We start from the raw sequence: 16406 nt of genomic DNA, 5'->3' as shown, positions 1-16406 counted from the left end.
GGGTACAGTCATTTTGTGCATATTGGGTTTAATTTTCTGCTAAGCAAATAAAAATGCCTTCATGTAATTTACAGATCTTCTTTTTTTCAAATATTGTATATGTTCTTTGATTTCTAGTGCTGTCTCAATGACCCCATGCTGAAAGGATTTCATTTTGCATTTCCAAAATATATACAAAACCCATTAAATGAAAGAAATGTAAGCCATAATTTATATAGGAAAGAAAATGCTCCAATCATAACCCAATGATTTTATATAACCAATATGTCCCTCTATGACTACAAAATGAGGTCACATTCTCTTTTGTGTACTCAAACTATTATACCAAAGTTCTTTCCTGATTGCCAGAAATTGGCTACCACTCATACCATCTCCCCCAAATGATCTTCAGCTGTTTCTAAGACTGTTCCAGGACACAATCAGCCACCTGTGCATTCAGAAACAAACCCTCCATCCTCATTCCCCCCTCTTCTGCTGTCTTCGTCATTCAGCCTCTATTGCCAATGACCTGCTATATATCAGCAATCCATACGACATGGCTGTCCTCTGCCACCTACTGCTGCCAAGACCAGCCCTCCGGCCTTATCTCAGGGGACCCTGATTTTCCTCCACAGCAAGCATAGGCAAAGGCCTCTGTTGAACTCCCCAAAATGTCAAGAGACAGTTCATTAATAAAGCTAAGTTTATTCTCTTTCACTACAGTAAGGGAGAACATCATCTTAACAGAAGTAGAGTATTTACTTCTACTTGGGGGTCTGGTTTAAAGTGGTTTAAGGCCTGTCCCTCAAGGTGTGAAACTGGAATTGGGCAAAGTCTGTGACCTAATAGTTTAGGACTGGTGGATACAGAGGTGAGAGTCTGGAAGCAAATCTTGATAACTAAATTGTTGTTTGATAAGTGAGCTCTTTGCCCTCATAACCACACAGCTGGTTCTGATAATTGATCAGCAGGAATTTTCTGAAGCAAACAGGTTATGTATTGGTGCAAAATCTTATCTTTCCTAGACAAAGGTCTCCTGGAACAAATAACTAAGACATGTTAACATAGATGGACTAGCACCATATCCATGTCTTGTTGACACCTCAGTGTTGCCTCTCAGTGTTGCCTCTTCTGTTTGACAGGCCTAGATCCCACCTAAGTTCTCAAAACTAGCTTCCTGCCCTACTCCACATCTGTCTCACCAGACCAGAGGCAGACCATTCCCTTCCATCAAAGTCTTTCAGAACCTCAGAATTAGCCAATTGATTCTCATCCTTGTTCAAAAAAGAGAAAAAGACATTTCCCCTTCCTCCTCTTCCAGACCATGGCCAGCCTCCCTTACATCCTTGCTTCTTGCTGAAACTTAACCCAGACTTGCAATGGGGCCCTCTGACTCCCAATAAGGATATGCTCCGGCTCTGGCCCTAGAGCCCAATAAAAGGGACACGTTGGTACACTTCTCAAGTCCTGGGTCACTTGATCTTGCTCATGGTCCCTTTGTAACCTACAAAGTTTTCTATTTTCCAGAAAGTACATCTAACACACATGCCTTATGCATCTATGGTTATATTTTTACCCAGCAATGATTTTCCTTTAAACCATCAAAGAAGAGATTTATTCTAACTGTAGAGACAATAAGAAAATGGTCCCTTCTACTCTGCAATTTAAATTTTTATTCTAGATAAACTATTAATTTTTTTTAAGTTCTCATCTTAATAAATTCCTTAAAACAAAAGAAGATTAGCACAAATAAATATATAGAAACCTAAACTGAGGAAATGAATGCTAGGCAATACATGCTTTCATTCGCCTGCTGGAGTACAGTAGTATAAGATCTCGGCTAATTGCAACCTTCATCTCCCGAGTTCAAGAGATTCTCCTGCCTCAGCCTCCTGAGTAGCTGAGATTACAGGCACCTGCCATCAGGTTTGGTTAATTTTTGTATTTTTGTAGAGACAGAGTTTCACCATGTTGGCCAGGCTAGTCTTGAACTCCTGACCTCAGGTGATCCACCCACCTTGGCCTCCCAAAGTGCTGGGATTACAGGCGTGAGCCACTGCGCCCGACCTACTGCTTTTTTTTAAATCCATTTAAGGAAATTGTCTATCCCTAAGCTAGAGCATTGACATGCAATGTAAATAAATATGAGATGCTCCCAGTTGATGCCTTCAGTTAGTACCTTAAACCTAAATACAATGACAAAACTATGCATCTCTGGGTTATGAAGTCTGGAACCACAAAAGCACTAAGGTCCACCAAACATTCTATTTCATTAGGCAAATGCTTAAAATTCCAACATCAAGAGAAAATTGGGGTATCTTACAATTAATTCCACAATAAGCACTCTCCTGGGGAAAAAATCGAAACAATATTGGGAAAATTGAAAGTATACACGATCTGGAATAAGTTTATTATCGTATTTGAGTCTTTGAGTTCACTGAGGGCAGAGCCTGTCCCCAGTACCAAACACAATATAATTGTTAAACAAGCATTTGACAATTGACTAGCTGTTTGAATGAATTAATGAATTAATGAGTAGATGAATAACTTGCAAGTAACTCTCTTGGGGCTCAGCACTCTGAATCTGGCCTAAAGATCCTGGACTGCAAACAAATAGAATTACATCAAGAAAAATAATCCTTTATTTTGAAAACTTTGCTGATACACCAAATCAACATGAATTTCTAAGCTCCACAGGACAGTTATAGGCCAAAAAATGAATCTAGAAATACTAGGGTGTACCAAGATATCAACAGATCCTAAAGCAAGTCACTGGCAGGCGTCAGGATCAAGGGAAGGGCTAAAAGATGGAGAAGAGTTGGAGTCATCCCACTGGACTGAAACAGTGCCTCCCTTGGAAAGGACAGTTAATCCAGACTGAGTTAGGCCTGCAGACACTGGTAATACCTTGGTGGATGATGCACACTACAGGGTGCTACAGAACTCTGTGCTCTTGCTTTTCAGCATCTATTTTTTGGCTATTGTGGGAGGTGCAGAGAGAATTCAGAGAGAATACTGAAATGTCAAAGCTTGCAAGTGTCCAACAAGTACCCAGCTACCGAAGGAAGAAATTCTTCCAAGCTTTTGCATGGAGGTTCTAGCCAGTAAGTATGAAGATCAAGATCCCTGGAAAATAATCAGACCCTCATGTCCCAAGTATCTGTAATACAAGAGTCACATCTGCAAATGTTGCATGCTCATTAATTCTGACTTTAATGGAATTAATATCTTAGAATTGTCCCTAATCAAAACCTAAGCTTCAAGGTGAAGACATTTCAGATTCTGTTTAAAATCTGATCCTAAGAATCCTCATAGTAGCAACTCTTGTTTGGACCTTGTATATTTCTCACAAAGCCAGTAATAGGATAATTTCTATTCACAATTATAATTTCTAATAACAAGGTCAGGTCTCTGAGTATTGATCTCGATGTTCCTTCCCTTCCTCCTGCCACCCCTCTCTCTAGGGCAATGATTTCCAACCTTGGCAGCACAGCAGTAACGTCGGGAAAGTTACTGCTAAAAAGTACTGATTTCTGGGTCCCACACCCTGATCTTCTGGTTTAACTGGCCTACTGATGGAGTACAGGTGTCAAAAAATGCTTAGGTGATTCTAATGTGCAACCAGAATTGAAAGGAAGTGCCCTAGGCCTGTGTTCTCTCCCTGAGCACACAAGGAGCCTGAAACAAAAATTCAAAAGAAATGACCATCTAAGAGCAAAACAAAGGCTTGGCTTTAGGGCCAGCTTTTCCCTCCAGTGAGATGAAAGGCTAGACTGGAGAAAAGGAGCAAGATGAGGACAAGAGTATGAGCAGTACAGGTGTATAAGTTCGTTTTCACACTGCTATAAGGAACTATCTGAGACTGGGTAATTTATAAAGAAAGGAGGCTTAATTGACTCACAGCTCCACATGGCTGGGGAGGCTTTGGGAAACTTACAATCATGGCAGAAGGTGAAGGAGAAGCAAGAACCTTCTTCACAAGCCGGCAGGAGGGAGAGAGAACAAGTGGGGATGTGCCACACTTTAAAACCACCAGATCTCGTGAGAACTCACTCACTATCATGAGAACAGCAAGGGAGAAGTCCATCCCCATGATCCAATCACCTCCCACCAAGTCCCTTCCTCAATACATGAGGATCACAATTCAAGATGAGATTTGGGTGGGCACACAGAACCAAACCATATCAACAGGACATCCTTGAAGTGGCAAGATAAAAGGGAGCTTCTGTTGCAGAGGACCTAAAAGAGGTATGGAGGGTCTTCCAAGGCCAGCCTGGCCTTCAGCATGGACACTTCTCTCCTATTATCCCCCACGTACCACTGGGGATCAACTTGGCCCAAGGGCACCAGATGCTCATAAGCTCTCCGGGCAGCAAATGCTCTGTGTTAAGATGTGGGCATGAGGGGATACCCCAGTTCTGACTAAAGTGGAACTTGAGAGGACTGGTGAGAAATTTCCCTGTGGGATCACTCTGGCTTGTTTATATTTCTTTGTTTGTATCAATTACCCTCACTTCCCTAACCTTGAAGGGAACTTCACAGGGAGGATAAACCATTTTCAATATCCATAACCTCCATATTATTTCAAGTATTTACATCCCACATTCTTCCCCCCACCAAATATGTTGTTTAGTGATTGAGTCTGTTTCAAAAAAAGAAAACTAGACATGCTTAATTATATGTTTTTGTTTATTTTTTATTATATTTTATGGTTGTATATGGTAGCTACTAATGCCAGAACAGAATTTTAGATTACCATGGATTAATTAGTTCAGGCCCATTGCAACCCAGGGATATTTTTGCAATATCTAATCCATTTCTAAAACTGTGTTGGACTCTGAATCAAGTTTCAAATAGTGAAAGACTCTATTTCATTATTTTAAATAGGAAAAGTAAGAATGTATTCCCAACCCATCCAAAATTCCTGACATATTGCCCCAAATGTCACTAAAACCCTTGAACACCTATAAACAGTCCACCAAAGATTTCTACAGAATGCAAACATTTAAAACACCAATTACTGAATTATTGAACACTTAATGAACTCATTAGTGAGTACGTTTGTGTATAGTACTCAATGGTTCTAAACAATATTAGATGTAAAATACGTATTTTTTCTAGTCTGCCACAAACATGTATTTATTATATATGTAAATAAGCAATATAATAAAGATCCTAAAGAATACCAGAGCTACTATCTAAATTGGATGAAGTTGGAATAGTTTGGGGAAGGGCATGGGAGGTGCCAGGGGAAAGGGAAGGTGGTAAAGGGCACAATATCAAGCAAAGCTCCACAGAGGGTAACTTGGAGACAACCCCACAGGGACATTCAGAGATCATGTTGGTCATGCTTCAGAGGTGCTCCAACAGAGATTAAGGAAACTGAAGTATTTTCACACCCCACCTATCCATTCTTGGTTAAAGGCTGCCTTTGAAGTAAGGGATGACTAAGTTCCCAGGTACTTCTGACTCTCAATGCATTCAGGTAAAGCAGATTCTGGAAGCCTGAGGGAAGCCCTTCAATAGAGGTGCTGGCTGTTGGTCATGTAAACACCAAAGCTGAGCACTTCCACAGATGGTTCCTACTCTGATCCCTTCTTGGTACAGATGCAGAACTAAGAACTTGTCACATGGTGACTGAGAGGTTCATCCAAAACCCACTTCTGACTTCCTCCTTTTTTATTAATTTTAATCACATATGTTGTCTCAGCTTTCATTTTACCCAACTGGAAATCCTAATTGCTTTAGTGTTCACTCATACAAAAGTGATCCATGAATGCACTAATTTGAGTGTCTCGGGTGCCACCTCTCTTCAAAACTGGGCCAGTTGTATCTTGTCTTTCTATTCTTTTACCTTAAATTGACCAGAGATGATCATAACATTCCAGGGAAGCAAAAAAACTGCATGATTTTATACTTATGCAGTTTTATACATATGAAAGAAGATTTTACCATTGTGTTTCAGTGCTTTTGCCATGGTCCCAGCTTAGAGAAACCCACTCAGCTGATGTGTCTAGTACCAACTGGCCATGACTCTTATACCTCATGCTATCACCCCAAGGCCTTTTGTAGGTCTTTCTGCCCAAAAGCTCTCCCTAGATAAGAATACCTCCTCCACCAGATATAACTCCTGCTCATTCATCTGCAGAAACTGCTTTCTTTGGGAAGCTTTCCCTGCCTACTTTGAAGGCTAGCTTGTATAGTGTATAGTGAAGACCCTTATCATACAACTTATCATATGGTCCTCTGATAGTCTTTTAGCTTGAATCTCCATTTAGACCATCAGATACTGAATAAGAACTGTGTCTTGTGATTGCATCCCCTTTGTTTGGCACAAGAAATTTGGTCTATAGATAATTACTGAAAACATAATCTATGAGAAAATCTCTTCCTGAATCATAATGGATGGTTCAAAGCTCTGAAAAAAAAATTACTGATCAGGATCCATTTTTTTACCAATATAGAAGTGGGCAAAGGCATTTACATATCAAAAGTACCTTCAGCTCACCTTTAAGCCTGGAAGGACACTGGACACATGTCCTCTTGGATACAGAGCCAATATCCTTTCCTATAAGTACAAATAACCTGTACAGTTACTAGGAAAGAACTAAGCCATTGTCTTCTCACGTGTCCAAATACAATCCTAATAAAGGTGAATTTAACCAGCAAAGCAAAGGACAAAGTCAGTACTACTATTCTGTTCCTACCCTGTCTGTGCCTACACAGATTATCCCCAACTATGACTTTCTAATTTCATTTCTGTGTGAGAATAAATATTTTCCACAATTCAGAACTTCCCCTGGTCCACCACTCATGAGATGTTTTTCTAACACTTGCACTCTATTGTGGAACATTCAGAACCATGTGCAATGCATGAAATCTATCAAGTTGCAAGATTAAGGGCCAATGTTATGCGCTTTGACAATTATCTCCTTTTCTTTTTAAAATAAAAGGTCCAAGGTGACACTCTGAATGCGAGTTTTGGTCATAAAACTGCCCAGAGAGTACAACAAATTCCATTCATAAAATGTATCACAGCTAACTCTTCCCATGGTGATGAATTTTATTCTTATAATCCACAGAAACTTTGAAAAGGCTGTTTTAATTACATATGCCCTCAAAGCCTTCTTCTCACATAACTGGGAAACACTGCTGATCTCAGCTGGACTTTCCTGGGCTTGGGAAGCCTCCAGGGTGCAGGCTCCATTCAGGTCTGATCTATGTCGCTCTCAATCTTCTGAGACTAGTGGGCTCTTCAGGACTTGTTCTCATTTGTGATGGCAGAAGCTCAAGGGTTTAACCCTTAATGCATAACCCAGCTGCATCAGCCTCTGCTTACATCACATTTGCCAAAATATCATTAACCCAAGCAAATCACATGTCCATGTACAAAGTCAAGGGGCAAGGAAATACATCCATCCTCATGCAGTTGGAAAGAAGACAGTGAATATTTGCTGAACAATGATCTAATTCACCACAAATTATCTGAGTAAAATCTTTAATGTATTGTTGTTTTATTACATGATGAGCTTGACACCTTGGTAGTTCAGAGGAAGATGGAGATATAGAGAGGACATTGTAGCTAATGTTAATGACAATTGCTTTAGTAATAATGATAGTTAACACTCATCACAGTGGAATCCTGTAAGTCAAAATAATAATTGTTTTGTTTCTACTCATGCAAAAGCCTCTCCAACGTCTTCAGTGTCTTAGTTATGTATCTTGGAACCTGATCCTGTTTCCTCCTGTCTTGCTTATTTTACCTTATCATATTTGTCCATTCTTAAATGGGTTTAAAAAAAATATGGATCCCATTCAATATTTCTATTGAACACTGAAACACAAATGGATTTTGGAACTTAGCCACTAGGAAAGAGATATAAATAGCAGGAAAATAGAGTGATGGAGTGATAGAATTACAATCACACCAGAGTTCAGAAAATCCACCATTCAGATAGTGAAGGCCTAAAAAGGCAAGTGTTCAATGTTACATAATGACTTCTTCAACCAAAACTAGAGATTGGGTCACTAAAATTTAACATGACACATAAAAGGAGGTATCTAAATCCGTGGAAGTGCCTTCCTTCAACACTGCTCCTACAAAACATATAAATTAAGTGCTTTTTTAACCTGGATAAACATTTCACACACAAAAGGAGCCACAAGATCTGTGTCCTTCTCATAGTTCTTCCACCTGCAGGCCATAAGACCTGTGGCAAGCCAATTTGCTCTGTTCTACCTCAGTTTACTCACATTAGAAACATCACCACTCGCTCTGCCTTTGTCAAGAGTGGTTGCAAGGATCAGAAGTTAGCATGTATGAGAATTTTGTCATAAGACAAAAAATGCAATTTGTTGCCGTTCACCATCAATAAGACATGCCTTTGATATGTTTTCCCATTCTAGTATACTTTGGGCCAAACACTGTGGTGAGTTATTAAATATTAAAAGACTTAGCATTTACCCTCAGGGGATTTCAAGGAGACAGACATTATAAATTCATCTGTAAAATGTATAAATAAATTATTACAGGCAAAACAAACTAGAAACATCTAACAATATAGAACCAATTTCTTTGCAAAGCTATAGAACTTTTATTCACATACAGCCAATATTTACTGAGCCTCTCCTATAGCAGCTACTGTTCCAAGCATTGGAACACAGCAGTAAATAAAACAAACCAAAAAGTACATTACAACTAGAAGTTGCCCATTTGCCAGAAGACTTGCCAATTCAGAGAACAGCTGATTAATAAACCACTTTTGCATGACCACTTAACACCACAGGCCACATGGATTGATTTTTGTAAGTGTAAAATTTTGCATGGTTGTGACTTTCCCAATAGCTTGTTTATGTTTGTTTTTCTGTATCCCTCAAACCAAAGCCGTCTTAGTATCTTGTATTAAGGTATGCCTGCTTCCGAAGGCTTTAATTGGGCCTGAATAAACGGCGATCTCAACTGGGACTATTTGTTCACATAAACAAGAATACATCAGTGCATTTTAGCAGATCTGAACACAGAAGTTTTTACACATTTATGAGTACCCACGAGGAGGTTTATAGGATGTATCACGGACAAGTAGACTAAAAGAACTGTCAAGCAGACATCCTATGGAGATTGTTATGGAAATATTTTATGAAAAATCTGGTCTAAGATTTCAGTAAGGAGAGAAGTGGAAACAAAAACTAATATTTGGGTATTTTCTGTAATGTCAGATATTTTTATCACTCTCATACTCAATAAAGAAGAATGGCCTATAATCTATTTGGTGAAGATAAAACTACATCATTAAATGAGCTGATTTGTAGGGGCAGGAGAAAGAAAGAGAGTGCATGGGAGCATAGTTCTTTATTCTTGCATCAGTACAAGCTGCTTACCCAGAATAACTTCTAGGCTCTCATGCATACAATTAGGGACTAAAATAGAAGTGAAGGGACAATATAAAATGTTGCCCTCAGACTTAATATAAGGGGTAGTTTTATCTAAGGCAAGAGGTAATGATCAATCATTTATCTTGCATCTATATATAAAAGCACAATCCTCCATTTTCAGCTTAGAAGTCATCTGCTGTCAGAGAAATAGCCTGACTCCTGCTCCCATGCAAGTCCAAGAGGGGCATTTCCTATATACTCACACCCCGGGACTCTGAGTTTCCTCTCATGACACTTATATCGCAGGATCATAATTGCTTGATAGACCTATATCTCCCTATAGACCCCATAGGCCCTTCTCTCTATAGACCCTTCTAGGCTAGCAGCTCCACGAAAAAGGTTGTAATTTCTATCTTATAACTATGGCATGCAAAATATAGTCTGTATTTGATACATATTTATAGAACTGATGGATGGAAAAATAAATTTTGAAAGCAAACATTGCATAACATATATACAATTACCTTCTGAGAGCAACTGAAGGTAGCAAAATCAAATAACTAAAGTTCTTCAAACTGAATTCTTCATAAATAAGGAAAGGAATTGTCTAGTGGGTCTAGTGGGTAACTAGACTGTCTAACTTATCATTATCTCCCTAGCCCATACAAGATGCTTTAAAAGAATTGAATAATTACTGTAGCCTTGTAGTATAGTTTGAAGCCAGGTAGTGTGATGCCTCCAGCTTTATTCTTTTGGCTTAGGATTGTCTTGGCAATACAGGCCCTTTTTTGGTTCCATATGAACTTCACAGTAGTTTTTTCCAATTCTGTGAAGAAAGTCATTGATAGCTTGATGGGGATGGCATTGTATCTATAAACTACCGTGGGTAGTATGGCCATTTTCACAATATCGATTCTTCCTATCCGTGAGCATGGAAGGTTCTTCCATTTGTTTGTGTCCTCTTTGATTTCATTAAGCAGTGGTTTGTAGTTCTCCTTGAAGAGGTTCTTCACATCCCTTGTAAGTTGGATTCCTGGGTATTTTATTCTCTTTGAAGCTATTGTGAATGGGACTTCACTCATGGTTTGGCTCTCTGTTTGTCTGTTATGGTGTGTAAGAATGCTTGTGATTTTTGCACATTGATTTTGTATCCTGAGACTTTGCTGAAGTTGCTTATCAGCTTAAGGAGATTTTGGCCTGAGACAATGGGGTTTTCTAAATATACAATCATGTCATCTGCAAACAAGGACAATTTGACTTCCTCTTTTCTTAACTGAATACCTTTTATTTCTTTCTCCTGCCTGATTGCCCTGACCAGAATTTCCAACATTATGTTGAATAGGAGTGGTGAGAGAGGGCATCCCTGTCTTGTGCCAGTTTTCAAAGGGAATGCTTCCAGTTTTTGCCCATTGAGTAAACAGCATGGTACTGGTACCAAAACAGAGATATAGACCAATGGAACAGAACAGAGCCCTCCAAAATAATACCACACATCTACAACCATCTGATCTTTGACAAACCTGACAGAAACAAGAAATGGGGAAAGGATTCCCTATTTAATAAATGGTGCTGGGAAAACTGGCTAGACATAAGTAGAAAGCTGAAACTGGATTCCTTCCTTATACCTTATACAAAAATTATTCAAGATGGATTAGAGACTTAAATGTTAGACCTAAAACCATAAAAACCCTAGAAGAAAACCTAGGCAATACCATTCAGGACATAAGCATGGGCAAGGACTTCATGTCTAAAACACCAAAAGCAATGGCAACAAAAGCCAAAATTGACAAATGGCATCTCATTAAACTAAAGAGCTTCTGCACAGCAAAAGAAACTACCATCACAGTGAACAGGCAACCTATAGAATGGGAGAAAATTTTTTCAATCTACTCATCTGACAAAGGGCTAATATCCAGAATCTACAAACAACTCAAACAAATTTACAAGAAAAAAACAAACAACCCCATCAAAAAGTGGGTAAAGGATATGAACAGACACTTCTCAAAAGAAGACATTCATACAGCCAACAGACACATGAAAAAATGCTCATCATCACTGGCCATCAGAGAAATGCAAATCAAAACTACAATGAGATGCCATCTCACACCAGTTAGAATGGCGATCATCAAAAAGTCAGGAAACAACAGGTGCTGGAGAGGATGTGGAGAAATAGGAACACTTTTACACTGTTGGTGGGACTATAAACTAGTTCAATCATTGTGGAAGACAGTGTGGAGATTCCTCAAGGATCTAGAACTAGAAATACCATTTGACCCAGCCATCCCATTACTGGATATATACCCAAAGGATTATAAATCATGCTATTATAAAGACACATGCACACATATGTTTATTGCGGCACTATTCACAATAGCAAAGACCTGGAACCAACCCAAATGTGCATCAGTGACAGACTGGATTAAGAAAATGTGGCACGACGGGGGCGGAGCAAGATGGCCGAATAGGAGCAGCTCCAGTCTCCAACTCCCAGCGCCAGCGACACAGAAGACCGGTGATTTCTGCATTTTCAACTGAGGTACTGGGTTCATCTCACTGGGGAGTGCCGGAGGATCGGAGCTGGTCAGCTGCTGCAGCCCGACCAGCGAGAGCTGAAGCAGGGCGAGGCATTGCCTCACCTGGGAAGCGCAAGGGGGAAGGGAGTCCCTTTTCCTAGCCAGGGGAACTGAGACACACAACACCTGGAAAATCGGGTAACTCCCACCCCAATACTGCGCTTTAGGAAACAGGCACACCAGGAGATCATATCCCACACCTGGCCGGGAGGGTCCCACACCCACGGAGCCTCCCTCGTTGCTAGCGCAGCAGTCTGTGATCTACCGGCAAGGCAGCAGCGAGGCTGGGGGAGGGGCGCCCGCCATTGCTGAGGCTTAACTAGGTAAACAAAGCTGCTGGGAAGCTCGAACTGGGTGGAGCTCACAGCAGCTCAAGGAAACCTGCCTGTCTCTGTAGACTCCACCTCTGGGGACAGGGCACAGTAAACTAAGACACACAGACACCTCTGCACAGACGCAAACGACTCTGTCTGACAGCTTTGAAGAGAGCAGTGGATCTCCCAACACGGAGGTTGAGATCTGAGAAGGGACAGACTCCCTGCTCAAGCGGGTCCCTGACCCCTGAGTAGCCTAACTGGGAGACATCCCCCACTAGGGGCAGTCTGACACCCCACACCTCACAGGGAGGAGTACACCCCTGAGAGGAAGCTTCCAAAGCAAGAATCAGACAGGTACACTCGCTGTTCAGAAATATTCTATCTTCTGCAGCCTCTGCTGCTGATACCCAGGCAAACAGGGTCTGGAGTGGACCTCAAGCAATCCCCAACAGACCTACAGCTGAGGGTCCTGACTGTTAGAAGGAAAACTATCAAACAGGAAGGACACCTACACCAAAACCCCATCAGTACATCACCATCATCAAAGACCAGAGGCAGATAAAACCACAAAGATGGGGAAAAAGCAGGGCAGAAAAGCTGGAAATTCAAAAAATAAGAGCGCATCTCCCCCGGCAAAGGAGCGCAGCTCATCGCCAGCAACGGATCAAAGCTGGACGGAGAATGACTTTGACGAGATGAGAGAAGAAGGCTTCAGTCCATCAAATTTCTCAGAGCTAAAGGAGGAGTTACGTACCCAGGGCAAAGAAACTAAAAATCTTGAAAAAAAAGTGGAAGAATTGATGGCTAGAGTAATTAATGCAGAGAAGGTCATAAACGAAATGAAAGAGATGAAAACCATGACACGAGAAATACGTGACAAATGCACAAGCTTCAGTAACCGACTCGATCAACTGGAAGAAAGAGTATCAGCGATTGAGGATCAAATGAATGAAATGAAGCGAGAAGAGAAACCAAAAGAAAAAAGAAGAAAAAGAAACGAACAAAGCCTGCAAGAAGTATGGGATTATGTAAAAAGACCAAATCTACGTCTGATTGGGGTGCCTGAAAGTGAGGGGGAAAATGGAACCAAGTTGGAAAACACTCTTCAGGATATCATCCAGGAGAACTTCCCCAACCTAGTAGGGCAGGCCAACATTCAAATCCAGGAAATACAGAGAACGCCACAAAGATACTCCTCGAGAAGAGCAACTCCAAGACACATAATTGCCAGATTCACCAAAGTTGAAATGAAGGAAAAAATCTTAAGGGCAGCCAGAGAGAAAGGTCGGGTTACCCACAAAGGGAAGCCCATCAGACTAACAGCAGATCTCTCGGAAGAAACTCTCCAAGCCAGAAGAGAGTGGGGGCCAATATTCAACATTCTTAAAGAAAAGAATTTTCAACCCAGAATTTCATATCCAGCCAAACTAAGTTTCATAAGTGAAGGAGAAATAAAATCCTTTACAGATAAGCAAATGCTTAGAGATTTTGTCACCACCAGGCCTGACTTACAAGGACCCTGAAGGAAGCACTAAACATGGAAAGGAACAACCGGTACCAGCCATTGCAAAAACATGCCAAAATGTAAAGACCATTGAGGCTAGGAAGAAACTGCATCAACTAATGAGCAAAATAACCAGTTAATATCATAATGGCAGGATCAAGTTCACACATAACAATATTAACCTTAAATGTAAATGGACTAAATGCTCCAATTAAAAGACACAGACGGGCAAACTGGATAAAGAGTCAAGACCCATCAGTCTGCTGTATTCAGGAGACCCATCTCACACGCAGAGACATACATAGGCTCAAAATAAAGGGATGGAGGAAGATTTACCAAGCAAATGGAGAACAAAAAAAAGCAGGGGTTGCAATACTAGTCTCTGATAAAACAGACTTTAAACCATCAAAGATCAAAAGAGACAAAGAAGGCCATTACATAATGGTAAAGGGATCAATTCAACAGGAAGAGCTAACTATCCTAAATATATATGCACCCAATACAGGAGCACCCAGATTCATAAAGCAAGTCCTTAGAGACTTACAAAGAGACTTAGACTCCCATACAATAATAATGGGAGACTTCAACACTCCACTGTCAACATTAGACAGATCAACGAGACAGAAAGTTAACAAGGATATCCAGGAATTGAACTCATCTCTGCAGCAAGCAGACCTAATAGACATCTATAGAACTCTCCACCCCAAATCAACAGAATATACATTCTTCTCAGCACCACATCATACTTACTCCAAAATTGACCACGTAATTGGAAGTAAAGCACTCCTCAGCAAATGTACAAGAACAGAAATTATAACAAACTGTCTCTCAGACCACAGTGCAATCAAACTAGAACTCAGGACTAAGAAACTCAATCAAAACCGCTCAACTACATGGAAACTGAACAACCTGCTCCTAAGTGACTACTGGGTACATAACGAAATGAAGGCAGAAATAAAGATGTTCTTTGAAACCAATGAGAACAAAGATACAACATACCAGAATCTCTGGGACACATTTAAAGCAGTGTGTAGAGGGAAATTTATAGCACTAAATGCCCACAAGAGAAAGCAGGAAAGATGTAAAATTGACACTCTAACATCGCAATTAAAAGAACTAGAGAAGCAAGAGCAAACACATTCGAAAGCTAGCAGAAGGCAAGAAATAACTAAGATCAGAGCAGAACTGAAGGAGATAGAAACACAAAAAACCCTCCAAAAAATCAATGAATCCAGGAGTTGGTTTTTTGAAAAGATCAACAAAATTGACAGACCACTAGCCAGACTAATAAAGAAGAAAAGAGAGAAGAATCAAATCGACTCAATTAAAAATGATCAAGGGGATATCACCACCGACCCCACAGAAATACAAACTACCATCAGAGAATACTATAAACACCTCTACGCAAATAAACTGGAAAATCTAGAAGAAATGGATAATTTCCTGGACACTTACACTCTTCCAAGACTAAACCAGGAAGAAGTTGAATCCCTGAATAGACCAATAGCAGGCTCTGAAATTGAGGCAACAATTAATAGCCTACCAACCAAAAAAAGTCCAGGACCAGATGGATTCACAGCTGAATTCTACCAGAGGTACAAAGAGGAGTTGGTACCATTCCTTCTGAAACTACTCCAATCAATAGAAAAAGAGGGAATCCTCCCTAACTCATTTTATGAGGCCAACATCATCCTGATACCAAAGCCTGGCAGAGACACAACAAAAAAAGAGAATTTTAGACCAATATCCCTGATGAACATCGATGCAAAAATCCTCAATAAAATACTGGCAAACCGGATTCAGCAACACATCAAAAAGCTTATCCACCATGATCAAGTGGGCTTCATCCCTGGGATGCAAGGCTGGTTCAACATTCGCAAATCAATAAACATAATCCAGCATATAAACAGAACCAAAGACAAGAACCACATGATTATCTCAATTGATGCAGAAAAGGCTTTTGACAAAATTCAACAGCCCTTCATGCTAAAAACGCTCAATAAATTCGGTATTGATGGAACGTACCTCAAAATAATAAGAGCTATTTATGACAAACCCACAGCCAATATCATACTGAACGGGCAAAAACTGGAAAAATTCCCTTTGAAAACTGGCACAAGACAGGGATGCCCTCTCTCACCACTCCTATTCAACATAGTGTTGGAAGTTCTGGCTAGGGCAATCAGGCAAGAGAAAGAAATCAAGGGTATTCAGTTAGGAAAAGAAGAAGTCAAATTGTCCCTGTTTGCAGATGACATGATTGTATATTTAGAAAACCCCATTGTCTCAGCCCAAAATCTCCTTAAGCTGATAAGCAACTTCAGCAAAGTCTCAGGATACAAAATTAATGTGCAAAAATCACAAGCATTCTTATACACCAGTAACAGACAAACAGAGAGCCAAATCAGGAATGAACTTCCATTCACAATTGCTTCAAAGAGAATCAAATACCTAGGAATCCAACTGACAAGGGATGTAAAGGACCTCTTCAAGGAGAACTACAAACCACTGCTCAGTGAAATCAAAGAGGACACAAACAAATGGAAGAACATACCATGCTCATGGATAGGAAGAATCAATATTGTGAAAATGGCCATACTGCCCAAGGTAATTTATAGATTCAATGCCATCCCCATCAAGCTACCAATGAGTTTCTTCACA

The sequence above is a fragment of the Macaca mulatta genome, chromosome 2 (assembly GCF_049350105.2).
Source record: "Macaca mulatta isolate MMU2019108-1 chromosome 2, T2T-MMU8v2.0, whole genome shotgun sequence".
Classification (NCBI taxonomy): domain Eukaryota; kingdom Metazoa; phylum Chordata; class Mammalia; order Primates; family Cercopithecidae; genus Macaca; species Macaca mulatta.
Note: the sequence above shows the minus strand (reverse complement) of the source record.